At 39.6% G+C, this 21,988-nt stretch overlaps 1 long non-coding RNA gene across 1 annotated transcript; it reads left to right on the plus strand.

Annotated features, from left to right (window-relative positions):
- Nucleotides 1–648: 648 nt before the first annotated feature.
- Nucleotides 649–17,708, plus strand: LOC133224202 (uncharacterized). Its single transcript, XR_009728788.1, has 3 exons — nucleotides 649–723; nucleotides 14,421–14,616; nucleotides 17,396–17,708. It is a non-coding gene; the product is annotated as an uncharacterized LOC133224202 (long non-coding RNA).
- The last annotated feature ends 4,280 nt before the right edge of the window (nucleotides 17,709–21,988 follow it).

The following is a 21,988-nucleotide window of genomic DNA, read 5'->3' on the forward strand; positions in this document are numbered from 1 at the left end:
ATCTGCTGCTGTTAAAATAGGTAAAGTTTTTTTTGTGAAGTCAAAAATTATGGGGACAAATTTAGAAGCTTTGTCTCCTCAAGCTGTTTTATACTTCTTCTGACTCCCATGGCCCTTCAAATCTGCATAGACTCCTTTAGATTTGTTTTTTTGAGTTGACTCACTACTGACTGAATAATGCGCTGATCATAATTCGCTTCATGAGAACTTAGGAAAAATTAGGCAAGAGACATGTTTTATGTTTGTTTTCCTAAACATTCAGCAATCTCAAATTGTTTTCATAAATACAAAAGCCAGTTGTCCTCTTCCCCTTCAGGCTTAAAAGCCATGTAAATAGTTGATAACATTCTGCTGTAGAGGCCCATGACTCAGATTCTCAAGTGCAGCTTTTTCTGCCCTTTGCTCCCTACCAATATTTCAATAAAACAAATTGTAAGCCAATTTAGAAGGAACGAGTAACAGCCAAGGCCAGATTCCCTCTTTTCTACCTCTCACTGCATAATGCCATAATGAGATTCTGGCCAAACGACTCAGTGCAATGCAATATTCAGTCTGCAGCATACTCAGAAAAGGCTGATGTGAATTACTAAACACAGTCATTAGCCCCTATTTGTATGAGATTACTGGAAATTGTTCCCACATCTTTCGGGTGGTTATGCTGCTGTGCTTGGACACATCCTTCTGAAGTGAGTGACGCACCCAGTCCATACTCAATATGTGCAAGTGAGTTTACCTTGAAGCTTTTGATTATAAACCTTTAGTTTGACAAAGAGGTTCTGATGTGACTGGCTGTAAGGAAGAAAACCTTCTGGGAACTTCCTTCAGAGCATGGGTAAAGGGGATAAAGTAGTCCCTACCTCCTGCCTGCTCTACAGAGCCAGCACTCAGGAGCAATGCAACAAATGAGCCTTTTGCTGAAGGGTAGGTCCCCATACTGGTACCTTATCTCTGTTCTTGCATCAGAAGAATTGCATCAATAAGTTTCCTGAGACCAGAAGAGGAGCAGATGCAGGAGGAGAGTGTGCCTTCACTTGGTGTCTTCTTCTGCTCTTTTTTTTTTTTTCAGCCAGAATTTGAGATACACCCAAAATTCTCACTATCTCGAATGATCAAACCTTAAATAATAATAATATCACTTGTGTTGGTAAAATCATTTAATAGATGTGAGTAGCTTATAATATGAGCTCATAGCTAGAGGGCATTGTAGATTACAGACCACAGTTACAAGCAGCCTTTTGGTCTGCTGACCTTTCTAACAATCCCTAATGGGAAATATTCGTTTAAAGCATCTTATCTATCAATAATAAAATATTTATGTCATATTTTCGAGTGTGATTTGGTAAGGTAGGACCACTATAAACGGTCATTTTGTAAAGGATTGTCAGCTTTATGACCTTACCTGGTTCTGATGGTGCATTATGGTGGTGCTTGTTATATGATCTCAACAGGAGAAAAGAGCCTGTTCTTTGCCTCTGGGTGTGTGGTCACCCTGCGACTTGTCATGTTCTTCTTGTAGCAAAGAAGTTAGTTAGCTGGCAGAAGCACCCATCCATCATGAGTCAGCAGCTAACAGTAGTTAACTTGTAGTTAACTACTAGTAGTTAAGCTAACTTGTAGCTAACAGTTAGTTAGCTGGCAAAAGCACCCATCCATCATGAGTCAGCAAGTGTAATGGGAGGTATTCTGTCTGCATGAGTAAAGTCTTTTGACGTGTCTGGCAGCTGTTGCTTGAAAGCAGGCATTGTAAGAACTTGTCTGGGACCAGAATCTATACAGGCTTTCTTTGGGAAATTGTCTGAAATAGCAAGAAGGCAGCACTGAGGGATGTTGCTTGTTCACTGATAGATATTTCTTTCCTGCCAAGCACATGCCTTACAGATTTTAGTCAATGGATGGCACTGCTGACTTTTCACAGCTGGGCTGGTTTTGGGAGCTGGCTTGTGCAATGCAGTTATGACTTTTGTTTGGTTTAAGCCATGTCTGAAAGTTTGCTATTGCAAAGTGGTTAATTCAATAGTAGTCATGCAGCTGGCTGCCCTGGAACGAAGAGGGTGAAGGTTTTGTTGGTCACCGAAGGTTCTGTTAGGGAAATGTAACAGTCCCCAGGCACTCCCCATTCATCACTCCCTAGTTCTCATTAAGAAAAAGGCATCCCGCACCTCATGCTGTGTGGGTACTGTCCTGGGTTCAGCAGTAGCAGTCATTTTTTTCTCCTTCTTAGTAGCTGGTGCAGCGCTGTGTTTTGACTTTCTGCCTGGGAACAGAGCTGATAATGCTCGAATGTTTGGTCTGACCAAGGACTTTGTGAGCCTCATGCTCTGCCAGGGAGGAGGGGAAGCTGTGAGGAAGCAGAGACAGGATACCTGACCCAAACTGACCAAAATGGTATTCCATACCACAGCACGTCATGCCCAGGATGTAACTGAGAGTTACCTGGAAGGGCTAGGGCACTGTGGGGCTGGACTAGGTATCGGTTGGTGCTTGGTCAGGCGGGGTGGGGGGCGTTATTGGTCGGCGGGTGGTGAGATGTTGTATTCTCTTCCCTTGTTATTTCCCTTATCATTATTATTATTGGTGGTAGCAGTAGTGATTTGTGTTATACCTTAGTTACTAAACTGTTCTTATCTCAACCCGTGGGAGCTGCATTCTTTTGATTCTCCTCCCCATCCCTCCGGGAGCAGGGGGAGGGAAAGAAGGGGGGGGGGGGTGAGTGAATGAGCTGTGTGGCTGGGTTTAAACCACAACAGGTACAGAAAACAGTGAGATTTTTTCCATTGAGAAGGCCTACAGCACATTTTACCGAGAGAAGTCCAAACTGCTAGGGCTCCAAGATAACCAGAAGTCATGTAACTGTTACATGCTGAGCTAATGAGCTCTGCTGAGAAAAAAGCTGTATTATTTCAGGCCGAATGCCATGCAAATGTGGCTGTCTGACTTCTAATAACACTTGGAGCTGCTGCCAAGGATAAGCATATCTGCTGAGAATATGGACACTGTTGCAGAAAGCTCTTTACCTGTTCTCTGATGTGCAGCCAGTTGCCAAAATACACTTGCAAGAACCACCCTATACGATCTGCTACAGTAGCAAGTCAAGAGGATGGAGGGCTAAGAAGGTATCCTCAGCCCTAGGGAAAGAGGGAGGAAAGCCATTCCACTGTATTACTTCCAATTATTCATTATTTCTTATTAATAATGAATAAGACATTCCTCATTATTTGCTATCCTATGGGATAGTACACGAGAATTCACTTACTATTAATGGGTTTAGCAAGTTTATCTTTTTATTATAGACTACTCATTTGAGCTTACTGAGGCAATTCTTAGTTACACTGTTGTAAACCCAGAGTTTGTAAAATGGGAGAGAAGGAGATCCAGCAATGTGAATCTAAATGGGGCATCAGAAAGGAGAGCTGAAAAACTGAAACCAGTAAAGATCTTGGATGTTGTACAAAGGTTTTTAAGCATTCAAAGGAAAAAGAAACAAACAACAACAAACCGTGAAGAAAGGGGAAGGTTACAAGAAAAGCTGCCTATGAACAGATCCTCTTATTCCAGAAGCCTGGACGAGTTTTAAAAAATAACCCGACTATAAAACTCCTAAAGAAAATCAACCTGATAATACTGGATGCAATTCAGTGAAGTGAATAGTGTTGCAGTAGTATAAAACTGCCATAAATCAAAGAGTGATCTGAGCCTTAATTATCAGTCTGCTATAACAGCAGATTCAGGCCTATGGAAACCCTCAGTGGCTTCCATGGTACATCATCCCCCACATACTAATAGGCCTCCTGCCTTCTAGAAATAGATAATTAAGAAAAATAATAAATTGGTAGACCATTTTGCTTCTAATTGGGGGTCAGATGTATTGAACCCCTGAGAATCTTGACGGCTTTGCTAACAATCAGGAACAAGCAGCACCTGCTTTGTTTTCAGTTGTTTGTGAAATATCAGATTTTTAATGGATGCAGCATGCATCACAGAGAGATAACCAAGAGACTATGGTTTTGGGGAAGTTGCTCTGCTGCCAAAATGAACCTGAATTTTTCTGGTTTGAAAATAAACTATTTCTCATCTTTGTGGTTTCAAAGGCTAATTTTGCCTGTTACTAGAAAAGCCTTCATCTGCCTCTCACAGTAGTGCAGGAAAAGTCATTGCATTGGATAGAAAGATCTAACAATATACATTGTCTGCTAAACACTACGTTAAGCAGCTCTGTTTCGTACTGACTCATGGAATAAATGAATACCAGTGTTTATGAATTGCTGGTAACAGTCCTTTTGAATTCAGGTTTTTGGTGCAGCCTATGGGATTTGGAGTTGTACCTGGATAAGGCTTGAACCCACAAACATTAGGCAGGTGGTTGTAAGCTGTTTCCATGGGAATAGCATTAAAAGCTATTTTAAAAATGAAAGAAAAATGAACACATTTTTTGATTTATTACAAAATAATTGATCCTAAAAGCTAGCATGAAGCAGTTCACACACAGAGACAATGGTGCACATAGATGTTTAATTCTGCTTTTGTTAGAGGTGAAGTGTTTATAAGTACTTGTGACAGGTAAACACTTTTTAGGTGGAAGTTATAGGAACATTTATAATTCTGCTCTATTTTTACTTTATGTGTGGAGGAACTGTATTGATGCACACTGCACTCTTTCCTAAGACAGTATTTATATTTGTAGTTAATTCTCAGTGAAAAAAAAGTGCTTGGGCTTAGTTCAGATCATTTCCTTCCTTTCTGCTATCAGTATAAAGTCAGGAATTTAGGAGGAAAATAAAAGATAAACTGGTGGTTTTTGAAGTTGAGGCGATGGCACTGGAGTAACAAACTAGGGTGTTCAGCACTCACAGATACCTTAGAATAACAAACTGGCATATAAACCAACAGGGAGCAAACTGGCAGCAAACCAGCCTGTGTGGTGGGAACGGGGCAGAATCGATCTGAGGATCTTGTTACAGGCTGCCAGGAAATAGTGTTTAGCAGGAAATGTAAATGACTAATTAAAAAAGATCTGAAAGATGCCTTGGTGGTGTCATTTTGAACTGGGTCACTGTTGTTCCAGTGCAATATCATCATCAGTGCTGAATATGTTGAAACTAATAAAAACTGGGAATGTTAATTATGAACCAGCTCAGCTGTCTTTTACCCCTTGAGACAGCATCATCCAGCTGTGATGCCTGAATAGACTTTCTCACACGCCATTGGCAGACACTGATTTTTAGGAGCTGATAGACGCCAGATCAATAACTTACCTAATATGTTTTCTGAGTCACCTATAAGCAACTTTACACATGTGAGATTGGAAAGAAATAGTTGTGAGTTTATGATACCCAGTCCTCTTACAGCTGTTTCCCTTGGAATAGGATGTTCTCCCTAGGCATCAGGACTGCCACTGCAGAGTACAGCTTTGGCTGTGCCCAGCTTCCATCTGTGCACCCAGCCATGCAGGCAGCATCCTCTGCCTGCTTGTTTGACCTGTTCCGCGTTGAGCACCACCACCAGGCTGGAGCTGAGCCAAGAATTCACTGAGTTCAGAAGTTTCCCTTTTACAACGGAACAGATATAAAACTGCAACCCTGGGAGCACATATTACCATTGCCTAGGTACGGGTTGTTGCCAGACTGGGCAATTGACCCTGTGGCAAACTCAGTGTGTGCTGCGAGAGATGCTTTAAAAACCCTTGGGACCTTTCAGATCTTTATTTAAGGAACAAGGTCATAATCAGTTCACAGGATGTACTTCAGTGGACAATACCAATCAAATTGAAATTCCAAGCTGTATATTCATGCTCAGCAATAGATTTTTTTTTTTTTTTTGGTAATGATATAAAATGCTATCTGGAAGAATGGTTTCCATCTAGGTTAACAATAGGAGCTGTTGCATAAGTCCTTGGAGCTTACAAAAATTGCTTAAAAATAATCTCCTGAAATCTTCTACGGGGCACTGACTGAAGATAAAATCCAAAATAATGTCCTTCATAACCTACGTTATTTTTAACTTGTTATCAACATCTGAATTGCATTTCTGAGGCAGCCACCAGATGTGCTCACAAGTTAGAACCTGTATTGCATGCTTTTATTTTTGTAGTTAGCAGTGCTCCAAACGAAGGAAGGAACCTTTGTTATTAGGAAAAATACTTACTGATAATGAAAAAAATCCCACATTGTCCAGCTTGTTGTTTCCTGCTGTAGACTACAAGATGCCAACCTTATATTGCAGTTGGAGCATTTGTATATTAGGAGGGTGTTGTAGTTTAAGCTCAGCCAGTAACTCAGAGCCACTCAGCCGCTTGCTCACTTCCCCTCTTCTTCCCTCCAACCCTCTGCACCCAGAGGGATGGGGAGGAGAAGGTAAATAATAGAAATTCCATGGGTTGAGATAAGAACAGTCCAGTAACACAGGTATAACACAAACCCACTACTGCTACCACCAATAATAGTAATATGGGAAATAACAAGGGAAGAGAATATAAAACTAAAAGGGGAAAAGGAAAAGAAAACAATAAACACAAGTGATGCACAATACAATTGCTCACCACCCGCTGACTGATACCTAGCCTGGCCTGAACAGTGATTTGGGCCTTCTGGGTAACTCCCCTCAGTTTCTATGCTTGGCATGACAAGCTGTGGTCTGGAATACCTCTTTGGCTAGTTTGGATCAGGTGTCCTGTCTCTGCTTACTCCTGGCTTCTTGTGCTTCTCCTCACTGGCAGAGCATGAGCCTGAAAAGTCCTTGATCAGAATAACCATTACTTAGCAACAACTAAAAATATCGATGTGTTATCAGTGTTGTTCTCAGGCTAAAGTAAAAAAACACAGCACTGCACCAGCTACTAGGAAAAAGAAAAATAACTGCTAAAGCTGAACCCAGGACAGAGGGTAAAAGAACGTCCAACAGGGAAGATATTCAACTTCCTGGAAATTTGTTGGAGATCATGAATACTGGGGTTTTTTTTTTTGAGTGACTGTGGGAGGAAATCTGTTTAACACATCTGTCTTCTGGTTTCTTCTTCACTTTCTTTCTTAAACCATAGTATAAGACTATTGTGTGCTCTCAGACAGACGTTTCATTGAACCTCAGAAGAATTTGGTGACTTTTTGCACATTTCCTAAAGCATCTAATATAAAAAGAATCGGTGAGCGGGTACTTTATAGCAGTATTTAGGGGTCTGTAAAAAAAGAAACAATACTTGTCCACTGTTACATTTTGAACTTAGGTGCTTCCTCATTCATATGAAATTTGATCGTTATTTAAGAAAAAACAGGTTGGCTTTATAATGTGAACTCTGGGCTGTTTATCATGCTGAGTTGCTCTCACACTGCTGTTTCAAAGTGGGGATGTGGGGTAGTTTCTTGCTGGCAACTTGCTTCAGAGAATTAATTCAATATGCAGATGCTGAGCTTTAATGGAAGACTAATTATCTGGTAGTGACTGAGCCTCAGAAGCCTGCTTGTACCTTCAGGCCTTTGGCTCAAACCCCTGTGGAAGGCAGCTGACACTTTCACACTGTGTTTTGTCTGTTGAGGTCCTGGCTTAGCACATGCACACTTGTGTTACCACCAGGCCTGGAAGGTGAAGGAGAAAAACACCAATTTCCTTTATGATTAATTTGGATTAATTATGTTTGAATGAACCAATTTGGAGTTCAATGCAAACTTTAGGCGATACAGTTGCTAATGACCTAGTAGTGGTTCATCTGTTATAAACTGATCTTTAGCTGCATTCTTTAAATACGGTGAGTTGAATATCAAAAGCCAATCTCCTAGAACAGAGAGGAATTCATATAGGAATGTGAAGGGTATTTTAAGTTAATTGAACAGTTTCAAAATAAAAAAAACCCACCTATCTGCTTTGGACTGCTCAGTGGATGCAAAGCAGAAGGAAATCTGCTTTACCATGCATTTAGATGGGCTTTTCAGCTGCTTTGTTAACTGAATGCAAAGTAGCAGGCTGAGGCGGGTGCATCTGGCTGCTAGTTTTAACCCAACTTTTTCTCTTTTTTCCCTTCAAAAAATAATAATTACGGAATGAGCATTTCTTGGACTTGTTTTAATGTTCAAAATGAGCAGATGCTCACCTAACATAGATTGACATCTGTTGATTTTAAATTTTGTTTTTGTTCCACCAGTCTATCCTGATTAAAACAGCATCTTCTGATATTTGATGTTAGAACTTAAGTTTTTCAAAATTTCTGGGGTTTTAACATTCAATAAACCAAGGAAGAGAGAGAACTGGTAATCTGAGTGCGGAGGGCAGTTAGCAAACTCTGTGAACCAGCCCAACAGCTTTAACTGGAAATAACCAAACCTTACATGACTGCAGGCCCTGACATTTATTTTCAAGGATCTAATAAGGTTTTTCTTTCTTTCCCTTTTGGTTTTAGATAGAAGTGTTTGATTTAGTGGATTTGCCAGCATTCCCATACTGTCAGAAACCAGACAAGCAGCCACTCATTTATAATGGGATAAGTAAGGTGAAGAAGTAGTTTACTACTGATATTCAGTGTGCCTAAAATATCTTGTGGGGGGAAACAAGTCTTCTGCTCCTACCAGCTTGTATCAGGTCCTAGCTTTTCCATGAAGAAGTCACAGTCCTGCAGAGCATTAAATAAATCATTGTTTTCCAGAGCTGACGTGAATGAGTGAGAAGCTTCCTGTTTCATTTTGAGGCATCTGGATGATAATGTAGCCTGGGAAATGCTCTTAAAATTACTTCCATTTCCTAGCTTTACACACTGCTGAAAGTAATTATTATCACGTTAAATCTTGTTTTTTTTTTTTTTTTTTGTTTTGTTTTTTTTTAACTAGTAAGGCAATTAATTGCTGAGAAACATTGTAAGCTTTTGGAAGAACCAGTGATTATTTTAATGTAATGTTTTTTTTTCTGACTTGACATCTCTCTTTTATGTATTCCAGATCTGAATCACCCTCAAGCTGAAGTTAAATATTACTGATGAATTCTCCAGTGTCCTGCTTGTAGATCAGTTGTTCTTTTGTCTATTGTGTTTGATTTTCATCTTGCATTGATGAAAACTTGCAACAGTTCTCTAAGGGCAACTATCCCAGCACTAAACTAATGTAAACAGAGGATTCTTCTCACTTCATGTGTTTACCAGGTTTTAATTTAAGCAACCATAAAAGAACACACAAGTGGGATGCAACTGTTGAATGATGACTCCCTGCCTCCTCCGCATCCAGTTTTTATACCCTTCTTCCATTTTCTGTGCTCCCTGTACTTGTGTACACCTGTAATGACAAAACTGACCTTAGCAAGTTGCCAGTTCTGCTTAAAAATCACTTGTGTGACTATCTAGAGAGAAATTTGTTCCAGTGACTCCTTGATTACCAACCTGTCTGCACAGAACAACAGACACTTGATGATGGGGCACAGTGATGTTCGGTGCCCTGGACATGGCATTGGAGAATCAGAAGAGGTTTTGAAGTGGGATCCTTCCCATGAAGAGAGACCAGTCAATAGCCATGGGGAGAGAAGGCAAGAATTTCTCTAAACTTGAAACGATGACTGTTTCTTTGAATCAAGGGGTGAAGCTACCTTAAGAGATGAGGCAGAAAGAAGAAAGAAATATTCTCTGGGTTTCTTCCACCCACCCTGACCCCACCAGCAGTTGGTTGGTTTGTTTGGTTTTGTACTTGCCTTTTTTGAAATTATCTGTGATTTAAAAACACCAACCAACCAACAACCTACAACAAAACAAGAAACAAAACTTCTCAACAAGCCCCCTCTACCAAAACACCCACTTTGTTGCTATGTTCTGTGCAGGTACTGGCTGCAGTGCTGAGTCATTTAGCAGCTGTGTTCTCATTCTCTTCACCCACTCTTGTCACCTCTTGACTACTCCTCTCTGCATAGCCCCTGGCTGTTGTAAGCGGTCCAGGTGTGGCATGGGCAGAGCCTAGATGTGGTTTCTGGCGCTTCCCTCCAGTGCACTCTCCTGAGCAGTTTCCAGTCTGAATGCTTCTGATATTCAACCTTCCAAATTCTCAAACCCATGTAGATCTCCCCTAAATTTTCAGCTGCATGGTTAATCTCAGCTTTAGGAAGGGATAACAGCAAAGAAAGTGGGTGTTTTAGTAGAGGAGGTTAGTTAAGAAGTTTTGTTGAATATGTGCATCATGTTGCTTCAGTCATATAAATAACTTTGCAGTCCTCTATGACATGATGTATTACCATATAATTGCATAGCTAGTTTGGCAGCAAGACTAAATTAATTCCTTAATGTAGAGGTCTGCAAGATACACTAGTCTTTTATGCTGTTGTTCCCTCAATTTGGAAGGTAGCCAGACAAACGATTTGTGATGATAATGGTATAATTGTTCTCTGTCAAATCTTGAATGTTAAAAAGTCCAGCTTGTACTGCAGCCAGACACAGTTGTCACTCTCTTCTATTCCACCAGGTGGGGAAGCTCACTAGTGTGACTGGGAGGAAAGGGCAACGGATGTTAAGCAAACTGCAAAACTGCTCTTGATCAAGAAACCATTTGTTTAAATTGAACAACAAAAGTTTCAAACATAACATGTTATTTTCTAAGGGAGGAAGATGACTTTCACAAACAAAGCAAGCACTGTTTCACAGCCTTCTCCATAACCGTACTTACTATAAACATTGTTGTGGTTTAAGCCCAGCCGGCAACTAATATATAATAATAACATAATAAATAATAGTCTTTCCACCTTTAATTCTATTATTCTGTAATCTATTATTAATATATAAATAATAGCCTTTCCACCTGTAATTCTGAAGGCACTCTTCAAAGATGAGTAAAATCTTTAGCCCTCTTTTATAGATGCAGAAGCAAATAAAGGCTAAGCAGCTTTCTTGAGATACACTATAGATCCATGGTAAAGACAGTGAATCACCCAATTTTGAGTTACAGCTAATGAGACTAGAATCACCATCAGAGGAAAACTGACAAATTCTAAACCTGTGTGGATTTATAGTGAGTGAAAACATGTATCATAAGCACTTCCCAAACTGAAGGGCCTAATTTGATCCCAAGTTAGGTGACAGTACAATATTTGCTTTTGCCGTTTAATTGTGTTTTCTGTTTGATATTGTAATCACTCAAAGAATGTCGTCTGAAAACTTTACTGTGTTGTCTGATAACACATGTGGGGGCTGGGGGCTTATTGAAATTAAAGAGTAAAGGGTTGGCTTTGTTGTTGAGACTGAGTGTTGAGCCAAGCAGCCCTACAAAAGGTCCAATCCCAAAGCTATTCTCCATGTATAAGTGTGGGATTCTGGATTCTGAATTGAAGACATATCAACATTGGTAGGAGCAGATAGGTATGAGGTATCTCTGGTTAACTGTGAATGTAGGATCATTTGCACCAGGCTTTTCTGACCTGGCAGGACCTAAAGCTGCTTTTATGCCTGGTCATCTAGCTATCCTAGCCCAGGATCAGGGCTCTACTAGCTAAAACACAATGTGAAGCTGGTGTGAGTGTTGTGCCAGCTCCGCACATCTATGTAGGCTATCCCTTTGCAGTGTGGCAATACTTAGGGCAACGCTGTCCACAAGGAGCACACAGGTTTATGAATCAAAGTCTTATCCAGGTTTCACTGTCTTGAGAGGAATGCTTAACCTCTGTTATCTCACTTTACTTAGCTGTAGGGATAGACATTATTACAATCATGTAAAGTAGTCCAGTTACACAATTTGAGGATTAAGTGAAGCACTTAGTAATGCATGAAGCAACAGATGATCCATAAAAATGTATTCTTTTGAAATATAATCCTGCCTTTTGATATAGGCTGGCTTAAACTTCAAAAGCCTGGCTCTGAGAAAATGGACCTTAACCCTACTCCTAGACTTTCTGAATGTGTCCTGTTCACTGAAGGTCTGAATCACTTTAGCATCAATCAGCATTCTTCTTGCCTGAATCTTGTTTTCTTGTGCACATCTCAAAAAATGAGAACATGATAGTTAGAGCATGAGAGTTTTAGGTTGTACCAAGGTGAACTCTGTCCTTTCAATCTATTATAATGTTTGGTCTTTCTGACCCCAAATCAAATCTATTTTCTGAAGCATTGCCATGGTGATGCACAACACAGTGTATTGTCTTTGCCAGTGCTTTTAGAGCTTTATTGAAATGTTTTTGAGCTGAAGATGTATATAAAATAATAGTACATTGTGTTGGAGATTGACTTACAATGGGTTGCTATATGAAATACTTAATAGAATCTCTAAAATTATACTAAGAGAAGTTACCAGAAAATTAAAAATACCTAAGTATATAGAGCTGCAAAACCAGACATGAGTGAGTGAGCACAATTGAGCCTCTCTTCCAAAGCACTGCAGGAAGAAATATTTGCTAGCAAATTGAGTAATTGTTTCTGAAAATTGGCAGCTATCTTGTTTCTGGGTAAGCCTTCAGCATTACCTATTCCTAAGAAACTTCTTTGGATTCACAGAGTGCTTACTATTGTGAAACTAATAGATATGTTTTTGATGAATATATTTTTCCATTTGATTTGTAAGAGCAGTAACCTTTAGTCACACACAGACAAGATCATTTTTATTCTAGGCTTAGTCCAGCAAAATTGCTTGATTCAGAGTCTGATATGCACATTGGCTTAATTATTTTTTTCCATTGTGATGAATCTTATGTGATGATCAGATTGTGAAGTTTATTTTGCGTGTGTGGTAAGTTCATCTTAGGTCTGATGAATTTATTTCCCCTCTGTTCCCCCCTTGCTCTTTAAAAAATACTCAGGATTGCTTTTATTGCTTTTCAGAACACCCTTTGTAGCCATCATATTCTATAGATCCCAGAGTCATAGAATCACTTAGGTTGGAAAAGACATTTTAGACTATTGAGTCCAACCATTAACCCAGCACACTGCCAATTCTACCACTAAATTGTGTTCCCAATCTACATGTCTTTTAAATAACTCCTGGGATGGGGACTCCACCGCTTCCTGAGTAGCCTGTTTTCCTGATATGCAATTGTGGAGAATGAAGGTGGAAAGATTTGCATTAAGAACAGTTTGGGAATGAGCTCTGAGGCCTTGGTGCTTTGACAAGCCCTGGGGTGATGAGTTGGGGTGTTGAAGGCCAGAGGATGTGCGGGTTGTGAGAGGGTCTGTAGCATTGTGATTGGACTATTTACCTGGAGAGTTTTACAGGGGCCAATGAGATTGAACATCGTATGCATGTGCAGGTTGGGAAAGTACCGAACAGCGAGATAAAAAGGGCTTGGTTGTAATAAATTGGGATTTGAGTCTCTGCATCAACTTGAGTCCATGTCATGAAATGCCACATGCAATCAGGTGCCACTTGAGGGAAGTAGGTTCTATGATTCTAATTATTTACTGCTTCAGATACTGGAAGTTATTTCTGTTTGAATTGTAATATGTCCAAATTATTATTTTGATTAAGTTGATGAGTTCATGCTCATTTATCTCCATTCTCATTTCATTGAGAAACCTTTTAATCTACAGAGATGTCCCACTCCGAGAAGCCTCCTGTTCAAATTCAAGCAATACAGTCCTATTTTTTGCAAGAGCAGTTACTGGAAACTTGGAGGTGGAAGAGAATGGGGCAGGATGTTTTAGGTCATAAGACTGAACCTCCCAAGTGTGTTTGGGCATTACTCAAGAAGTTAATATGAATCACTGCAAATCAGTTCAGCTTTGCATCCAGAAGTCCAATAAATGGGCTGAGCTAGCAGACCTAAACTTGCTTGTGGTAACCCTGAGTCACCCTGAGTAGCTGTCTTCTTCCAGCAGGTCCTACTAAACCTGGAAAAGGTCTTTTCCAAGGATTTTTATTTTCCATTATGAGACATTTCCTGAGACTGATATTCTGCTAGTTGGTAACCACTATGTCTCCTGTGTACTCTGTGGCTGTAGGCTATCTTCTCCCACAGGAGGACCCATGCCTACTGCAGGGGGATTGCACCATTTTCCAGGAAAACCAGTCTTTGTTTCTGGCTTCCTCATGCTTGAACGCTTGAAGCTGTGCACTAGCTCTAGCTCCCCATCCCTTTGCAGTCTGGGTACAATGCAGAGTAATTTAATTAAGGATGCTCTGTGGGGAAAAGAGAAGGCTGCAGCAGCCGGGGGACAGCACATAAAAGCAGAGCATCAGCTGCAGCTAAACAATCAATTGTATTACAAAGAGAATAACTGTGGGATGCCGTGGCAAGTTGGAAAAAAGGCATTTTATACAACCTCACGTGGATCCCAGGTTATGCTCAGAATGAGGGCACAGAACGTTCCTTTATGAGCTATGTGAGTGTTGTATCTTTGTTTATTGCTTCATTTTTTTAACTGGACCATGACATTTCTGAACTTGTGCCTTTTCCTTTTTTTTCCCTTATTAATACTGCAAAATATTTAAACAGTATCTAGCATTGCTTTTGAAAGTTTTGCTGATAACTTTTGTTGCTTTTAGCAGGATTGGTCAGCCTCAGGAGGGAAAAAAGGATGGTCTTGTCATTTCTGTGTGAATTTAGAAATTACAGGGCTCCTGTCAAAGAATCCACAGGTCTGTTTAGGGATCTAAGTTTTCCACATGCTGTATAAGGACTTTTGCTATCTTGCCAGCAGGAGCCAGGATCTTGGATGCAGAACCATCTTGAAGGAAAACTCAGGTAGGAGTGCCCAGATGTGTACATATGTTCCACCTTGGCATGTATTAACTTCTTTTCTTTCTAAGGCTTTTATCTCTGTGTGTGGCACAGGGTAGAGGGTCAGACAATTAACAAGTCTCTGTTTTATTACTTCACTTTTTGCGTAAAACTTCCTAATTCCCCAATGATTTTAGGGTGAGAAAGAACCTCATAACTTCACCTTGGTTTCAAATGGGCAGGTCACAAAGGTCCCCATTCTTCTCCCAAACTTGCTGTGGCGCTATCAGGGCAACTATAATTGCGTTGATGTTGGTCGAAAGAAACCTACTTCTCCAGAAACTCCAAGAGTTTCTCCATTGCAATAGGAATTTTGAGACTGTCGTGGTGCTTAAACTGTTTTAAAAGTGAAGTACTGCTTGGTCTTAAAGGATCTGGCTTAAAAAAGTATAAATCCAAACTCATTCTAATGTTAATTGCACTGAACTATGTACCAGGCTAATTGCAAAGCTTTTAGCTATGTTGGTTATCCATGCTCTCCCTACTTCCTTGTCCAGAAGTCCCAAATTACATATAATGGAAAAAATTAAAGCATTAAATGGTTACTGCAAGTGGCTTAGATTGCAGTCTGCCATAACATCTACGTCATCAGCACAGGAAACAAAAAGTGTTATTGTCTGGAATGTTTCCATTCCTCTAAAAGACATCAGGAAGGCTTACCTTTTGACTTTTACGTAATAAATTGCTTATCTTTAAATGCTAAAAAACAGAAAAAGGGTTTTTTCTTACAATGTATTTGTGTTTCTGAAAGCCATCGGAAAGCTGTAATTAAGGATTGCAGATTAGATAGTAAAAAGCCTGAACAACATAACAGAAAGTCCTCAGTTTTGGTGGCTAACATTTTAAGTACCATGACTTAATAAAGTAAGGAGATAACACTGTAGTGTCACTTTACGGTGATAGGGCATGTCACTGGAAGAGAACACGTACAAGGACTCCTCCTTGTTCCCTAAGTCCTCAAAGGAGGGGACTCACATAATTGACAAAGCCACAAAGCTATTTTATTGTTGAGGTGTCTGCTGATGCAAGAGAAACTGGAAGGTTTTCAGAGCAACAGGAAACACGTAACCACCTCTCCTTTTCTTTGGTTAAGAATGTCTTGCATGCTGCTCAGATGCAGTCTGCAAAATAGGTCCAAACACATTCCAGAGCTCCACCAAAACCGAGCTCTGGCACAGCTTGGACGAGGTCATCCAGAGCTAGTTGCTGGAATATCTTCAATGTATTTTATTTTATTGGGCACCTTGAGTGTCCACCTGATTTTCTTGTTGTGCAGGTCAATTAGTTGTGCTGTTTTTCTGGGACTGTAGCAAACCAGAAATGTTCGTTAGTGGGTTATATTCAAAGATGATAGAAGCATCCTCAGCACCTGTCAGTGAGAACAGTCCCTGTTGGAAGTCTGTGCTTGACTGACTGTGTTAGCATAGCCAGAATGGATGTATTAATGGTGCTCAGCAGGTATCCGAAAACAAGTTTTCCTTGAAAACACTGCTGTATGATGTCCTTCAATTACCTCCTACTGCTGACATTGCTGGGAGAAAGATCTCTTCCGGTGGTTGTCGAGGTGTTAAAAGCAAACAAACACTCCAGGATTTTGCTTCAGCAGGTCCTAGAAAAGAAGTGAGACAAGTCTTCATGGTTCTTTGAATTTTTTGCCTCTCTTGACTATTCTACTCTGTAGATATGTCCTGAAGCACAGAAATATCTTCATAAAATATTAATTTATCCCCTGGATGACAAGGAAACAGAGTGAGAATAAAGGGAAGCATTAAGAAGTCTAATACAAATATGTGGTTTTCATGCTCGCTCATGATATGTGTCCTGCTACTGTATAAGTCCTGATACAAAACTGCTGGTCTTTGACATGAGCTGCACAGTATCATGATGTCAGTTTTGACATGAGATGCACCATCAGTGATAGACTGGGAACAGTTGTGCTTTCCAATAGGACACAACCCATTGGAACCACAGCTGCCAGGGTGGAGCTTATGATGTCAAAGGTAATCAAAAGCATTGCAAAGGGGCAGTAAACTGCTTAATTCTTCAGTTTCAGAAGAGGCTTGAGAGGCCTGTTGCTTTGTGCCTCTCCACTTGCTATAGTTACTGCAAATCTTCTGCAGCTTATTTTCAAATGAGCTGGCTTGACCCCTTATGGAAAAGGCTGATAATCAAATAGGGCTGATCTTTAACTTATCAATCAACCAAACAATGTCATTAGGACATAAAAAATGCATTGTAGCTTTTGCATTTGTTGTGAAACAGCAGTTGGAACGAGGTATTGAGAAAAACAGGTCCCAGAACATATTAAGCATGAAATATTCACCACCTATGACACAGGCCTTCCTCTCTTAAATTACCAGTGTCCTGAAGGTCAGATCCTGCACACCCAGTTGACAGTTCTGCTGTTCTCCTCATGCTACACTGTTCTCAGGCATTCATTACTTCTTGGTAGCAGTAATCACAAAGTCCTTCTGCATTGTCTATTTTAAAAAGTGTCATGTAACTTGGGGGACGGTGCAGTCTGCTTTTGTCTACAGAAATGGCAGGATCTTTCCAGTCTTTCTTCCTTTAATTACCTTGGAGAAAAAAAATTCCATCCAAGTGCATTATGGCAAACCTTTAAGTGACAGCACCTCCAAGACTGGCGCAGTCTGAGTACACTGCAGTCAGCTTGGATAACCTCTTCCCGTTGTTCAGTAACAAAACCTTTAGCCTCATGTCTGGGTTTTTCTTTGCTTTGCAGGAGAACCCCAGGGAGAAGATGATCATCTATTGTAAAAAAGTCACACCTTTTCTATCAGGAACACTAGAAATAGAAGCACGAATCTGGAATTATGGCAGCATGTTATAAACAAGAACAGCCAGGGGGCAACCAATGCACAAATCTTTGCTTCACGAAAAAACTACAGGAAAGGTACAGTTGGTATCAACCCAGAGAGTAAAAGCTGCATGAAAAGAAACTACTGATGGGTGTAAGAAATGCTGATGCATTGAAGATGTCTTTGCTCTTACTTGTTCTCCATGAACACTTCTTTCCACACACTTGGCCATCAACTGCAGGCAGTTTAGTTTTATTCTGAGAAAGTGGTTGCAGATGCATTTTATCAGCCAAATTCAGAAGAGTCTTTAGAGGAATGGGCCACCTGTACTGCTGTTGTGTCTTCTAGTTGGTCCCACTCCCACTGCTGAACAAGAACTACCTTGTTGAACAAGATTCTTCAGCAAGGGGATGGAGAGGCCCTTGACAGCCAGGTACAAAAGCACTGACCATGATAATTTTTCCATAGAGGATTTTTGATCATTAGGAAAAATCCTAATGATTCCCTCAATTAATAATTCACCCTATTGGGATTAGGAGACATTTTCAAGTGTTTCTGTTACTGTTGTTGAAGGTTATTTGGAGATCTGAAGATGGCCAGTGTAATGAGTCAGAGCTTGAAGCATTTACTTATAGAGAATAAAAACCTGCCAGTATGTCACAGTATGGTGTCAAGAAAGCCTTTTGTGTTTTGTTTTAATAAGAAACTTCTCTAATTGTCATTTAATGTACACTGTTGCATCCAGTGATAATCTTTTTCCACTTGAGCAACCTTCCCAATTTGGTATCTATTTAAAACTGAGTTTTTTGTCAAAGTTGAATTCATGATGTCTTCATAACCTTCCTCCCTTGAAAGGAAGTAATTATTCAACCAAAAAATATATATACACTTTGGTTATTATGTCAATATGCCCACTTCCTGCTGAGTATTAAACTGTACTATTTCTAGGGGCTGGACTGGGAATATGATTAATAACAGGTTCTGATACAGAAGACAGCAAGTCAAGGCAGGGTAATAGTGATTTTTCATCTGAATCACAGACAAATTGGCTGTTTTGCAATACTTGTCTATGGCAATTACATGTTGTTTTGCTTCCTAATGCTGATTTCCTTCCACAGTTTATTAGCATGAATGTCAGGGAAACGCTAGCATATTGTTTTTGTCTATAAACACTTCTGGCCAGGTGGAGAAGGCAGCCCTGTCTGAACTGCTGATTAGATCTGTTTGAATTCAGGCACTCCTGCAGGACAGTGCTTTTGCTGAGTGCCTCTGATCATGCCCGTGCTGTGGCACAGCAAGCTGCTCTCAGCATCAACCTGCTTGTGGTGGCCATCTGCGAACGGCGTGATATGTAAGGATCTGGGGAAAAGACGTGCAAACCTTCTGCAAGATGTAATGTGTACCAAAAGCCACATCATGTTCTCTGGCTTGCACAACTCCCCATGCTGAGCTTAAACTGCAGGTTTGTGCTCTGCCATGGAGCGGTGCCAAGCTGCTTGAAATGCTTCTCACTTCTTTTGTTATTTCCAAAAAGGATGTGGAGCTCTCCAGAAATGCTGACCTGCTGAGTTAGATTTACAGACTTTGGCTGGATTTGCTCAGGGGGCACTCAGCAGTTCACATTTTGTGGTGCTTATGGTTAAAATCGTATACTCTTCCAGAACCCAATGTTCCCAGCAATTTGAAGAAATTTGGCCCCGGCATGCCTTTAAAATAAAAAAAGGAATTGGTTTTGTTTTCCAATTTCTGCCATACAGAACAGTTGTATTTTGTAGCTCCACAACATAGGATGATAAAAATTGAAACAACAGTTGGATTAAGTTGACAGAGGGTGTAGAAAAGAACCATTTTGATTCAAGCTTCCCACAAGAAGTAGGTAGTGCTAATCTTCGTAAGTAAATTGTAGATTGCTTTGTGCCAGTTTGTCTTAAAATGCCGATGGCAAATCTGTGGATCTCATTTATTTTGCACATTTTAATTCAAACTAGCTAGATGTAAGACGGGCAGCAGAACACGGAGTGCTTAAATTCTTACTCAAAGAACACAAACAAATAATAAATGCAAAGAACAAACATGACAGCAGAACCCAGTTAATTCCAGATTTTCTATGAATTGTCAGTGGTTGATTCAAAGTGTGCCTGCATAAGGAGAATGAGTGTATGGCTTGTACATATACATGTATAAATGCACAGATATAGATGTAAATATATATATGTAACTCATGATGATGGGAAAGTTCTTCAGAAACAGCTATTTTTTACTGTGAGCTACTGATTGTAGGATGTTAAAGTACACATTTTAGCTACTTAGGTAGCATGAATGTACAGCCAGTGTGGGTCAGAGGTGCTGATACAATGAGCAAGGTGCTATTGGATTCACAGTGTAAACAAAATTTTTGAACATGGATTTGTTACATTAACGTGGTTGTGTTAAGCAATACTTTTTGAACAATGATATATTTTGCAATGACAGTTTCTCATTAAGATATGGCTTGTTTCTAGACTTTTCCTCCCCTACAGAAATTACGTTTTTGCTCTTAACACAAGTGGTGGTTTTGATCGTGGAGAGCTTTCACTCGCTGCTTACAGAGCAGTCTTAATGTACTTATCTCTTCAAGAAAAATAATGTCAAAACCTTGTGTTACGTGTTCTGCTCTTGCCAACTCCCAATAACAAGGAAGTGGGTAGTATATCAGTGAACTGATTTTCTAAACAGCAGTATTTGTGCATATGCCTAGGCAGCTATTAGGCAGCTATTTGCCTTTTCTGATTAGTAATTATGCAACAAATTGGGAGTAACTGTCACATTAGAAGTAAAATATTACTTCAGTGTTTCAGAATAATTTTTAATTAAGCAGAACTACCAAAGGGGCAGCATTTAAGAAAACAAACCACAAAACCATCACCGAGCTCCAGCTATCCCTGAAAATTCTGCTCCCTGGGCTATCTCTTGGCTGTTATAATCTGGAAAATACTGTTCCCTGAATTAAACATCCTCCCTGACAACTTTGCTAGCTTCAGTATTTGACATTAATTAAGAAATGGTCTCCTACATCTTTTCTGATCTCTTCCTTAAGCTTTACAGAACCATCAAAGATGCAAACAGGAGTGTGTTTTTGTGGCTAAATAAGAAATCATGTTCATTTAGGAGGGGAGCAGCAGCAGGGAAATATGCAAAAGATACTTCTGCTCATGCTAACCATTAAACAGCATTCTGGTCTGTAAGCCAGCAGCAAGGGAAAAACAAAGCCTCATACTCTAGCCTTCTTTAAGAAAAGCAAACCAGAAATGTCTGGTACAATATTCAATACCTCTTCATATATTGCTTTTCAGATAATAATTTGATTTTGAATATTTCTTGTATATTTGGAGTGTCAGTAATTTCACTGCTCTTAGATTCTGGTAAGGAGCTGCACTTAGATAAAAAAATTATATTTAAAATCCAGCAAATCTTAGAAATAATTAGCTCCATTTTGATTACCCTGTCAGTCAGAGACAGCATGGATTTTCACTGTGCATGTGTTATCATATGGAATTTAGATTGTGGGTATTTCACACTAAGTAACAGTTATTTGGCCTTGGTTGCCTTAAATGTCAGTATTGTGTAGTTGGCTTTAAGTTTTAAAGGGTATTATTAGCTCATCATTTAACCTTTAAAAGTACAGTAAGGTTTTAGCTAACAAAAATTGAGAATACCTACAAATACAGGCCAAAGCTACAGGGCAAAGTTTTCATGTGCCTCTTGAAGGTTTCCTCTTTCTGTCCCTTTGGACTCAGCAGAGGTTAGGACTACTTCCCATCAAATCTGGATAAAATGATGTAAACTCTTATTGTTAGCAGAACTGCATGGAGGCAAGTGTTCCCTTGTCTCTTTTGCATGATTGCCTTTGGAAATACATGAGCCTGTTCAGTGTATCTGGCATGGTTTTTTGTCAGCCAGCAAAGAAGGTATTTTAATACAAGAGAAAAAAAAACTTTGCATGGTGACATGTCAGCTCCTAGTGACACTACACAATAAATAATCAGAGGTGGTAGACATCTAATCTAAAACAGTTTAATATTATTTGAGGTGAGAGGAGAAAATGATGTATTCAAGCTCTGAGAACATCAAGTTTTTCTACGTGGTGAATTCATTTCCAAAAAGAATATTTAGTAACTTATGTGTGCCCCATCTGATTCCATGTACATGTGATTTTCTTTCAACAGATTTGTAACTAAGTATGTATAGAAATTTTGGGGGAAAAAAAGAAAGAAAAAGAAATACAATGTTTTATCTTCATAGGAAGTCACTGCCTCATTGCTTTTGTTTCCAATGTCATCCTCATTTCTTCTAGCTTTTGATTTAAAATTTAGGTTTTCATAGTTATTAACTTTGTAACAGAATTTATGACATCTCTGGTTTATAATTTTAAGATACTTTTTTGACAACAAAAGAATATTTGCATTTTAGGCAATAACAATGTGATAGAATTATCAAATTGCATGCTAGATCATCCATAATGAGACTAAATTATATGC

This window comes from Neopsephotus bourkii, unplaced genomic scaffold, assembly GCF_033783945.1.
Source record: "Neopsephotus bourkii isolate Nb327-2 ecotype Australia unplaced genomic scaffold, CSIRO-AGI_Nbou_v1 NB_1663, whole genome shotgun sequence".
NCBI lineage: Eukaryota > Metazoa > Chordata > Aves > Psittaciformes > Psittacidae > Neopsephotus > Neopsephotus bourkii.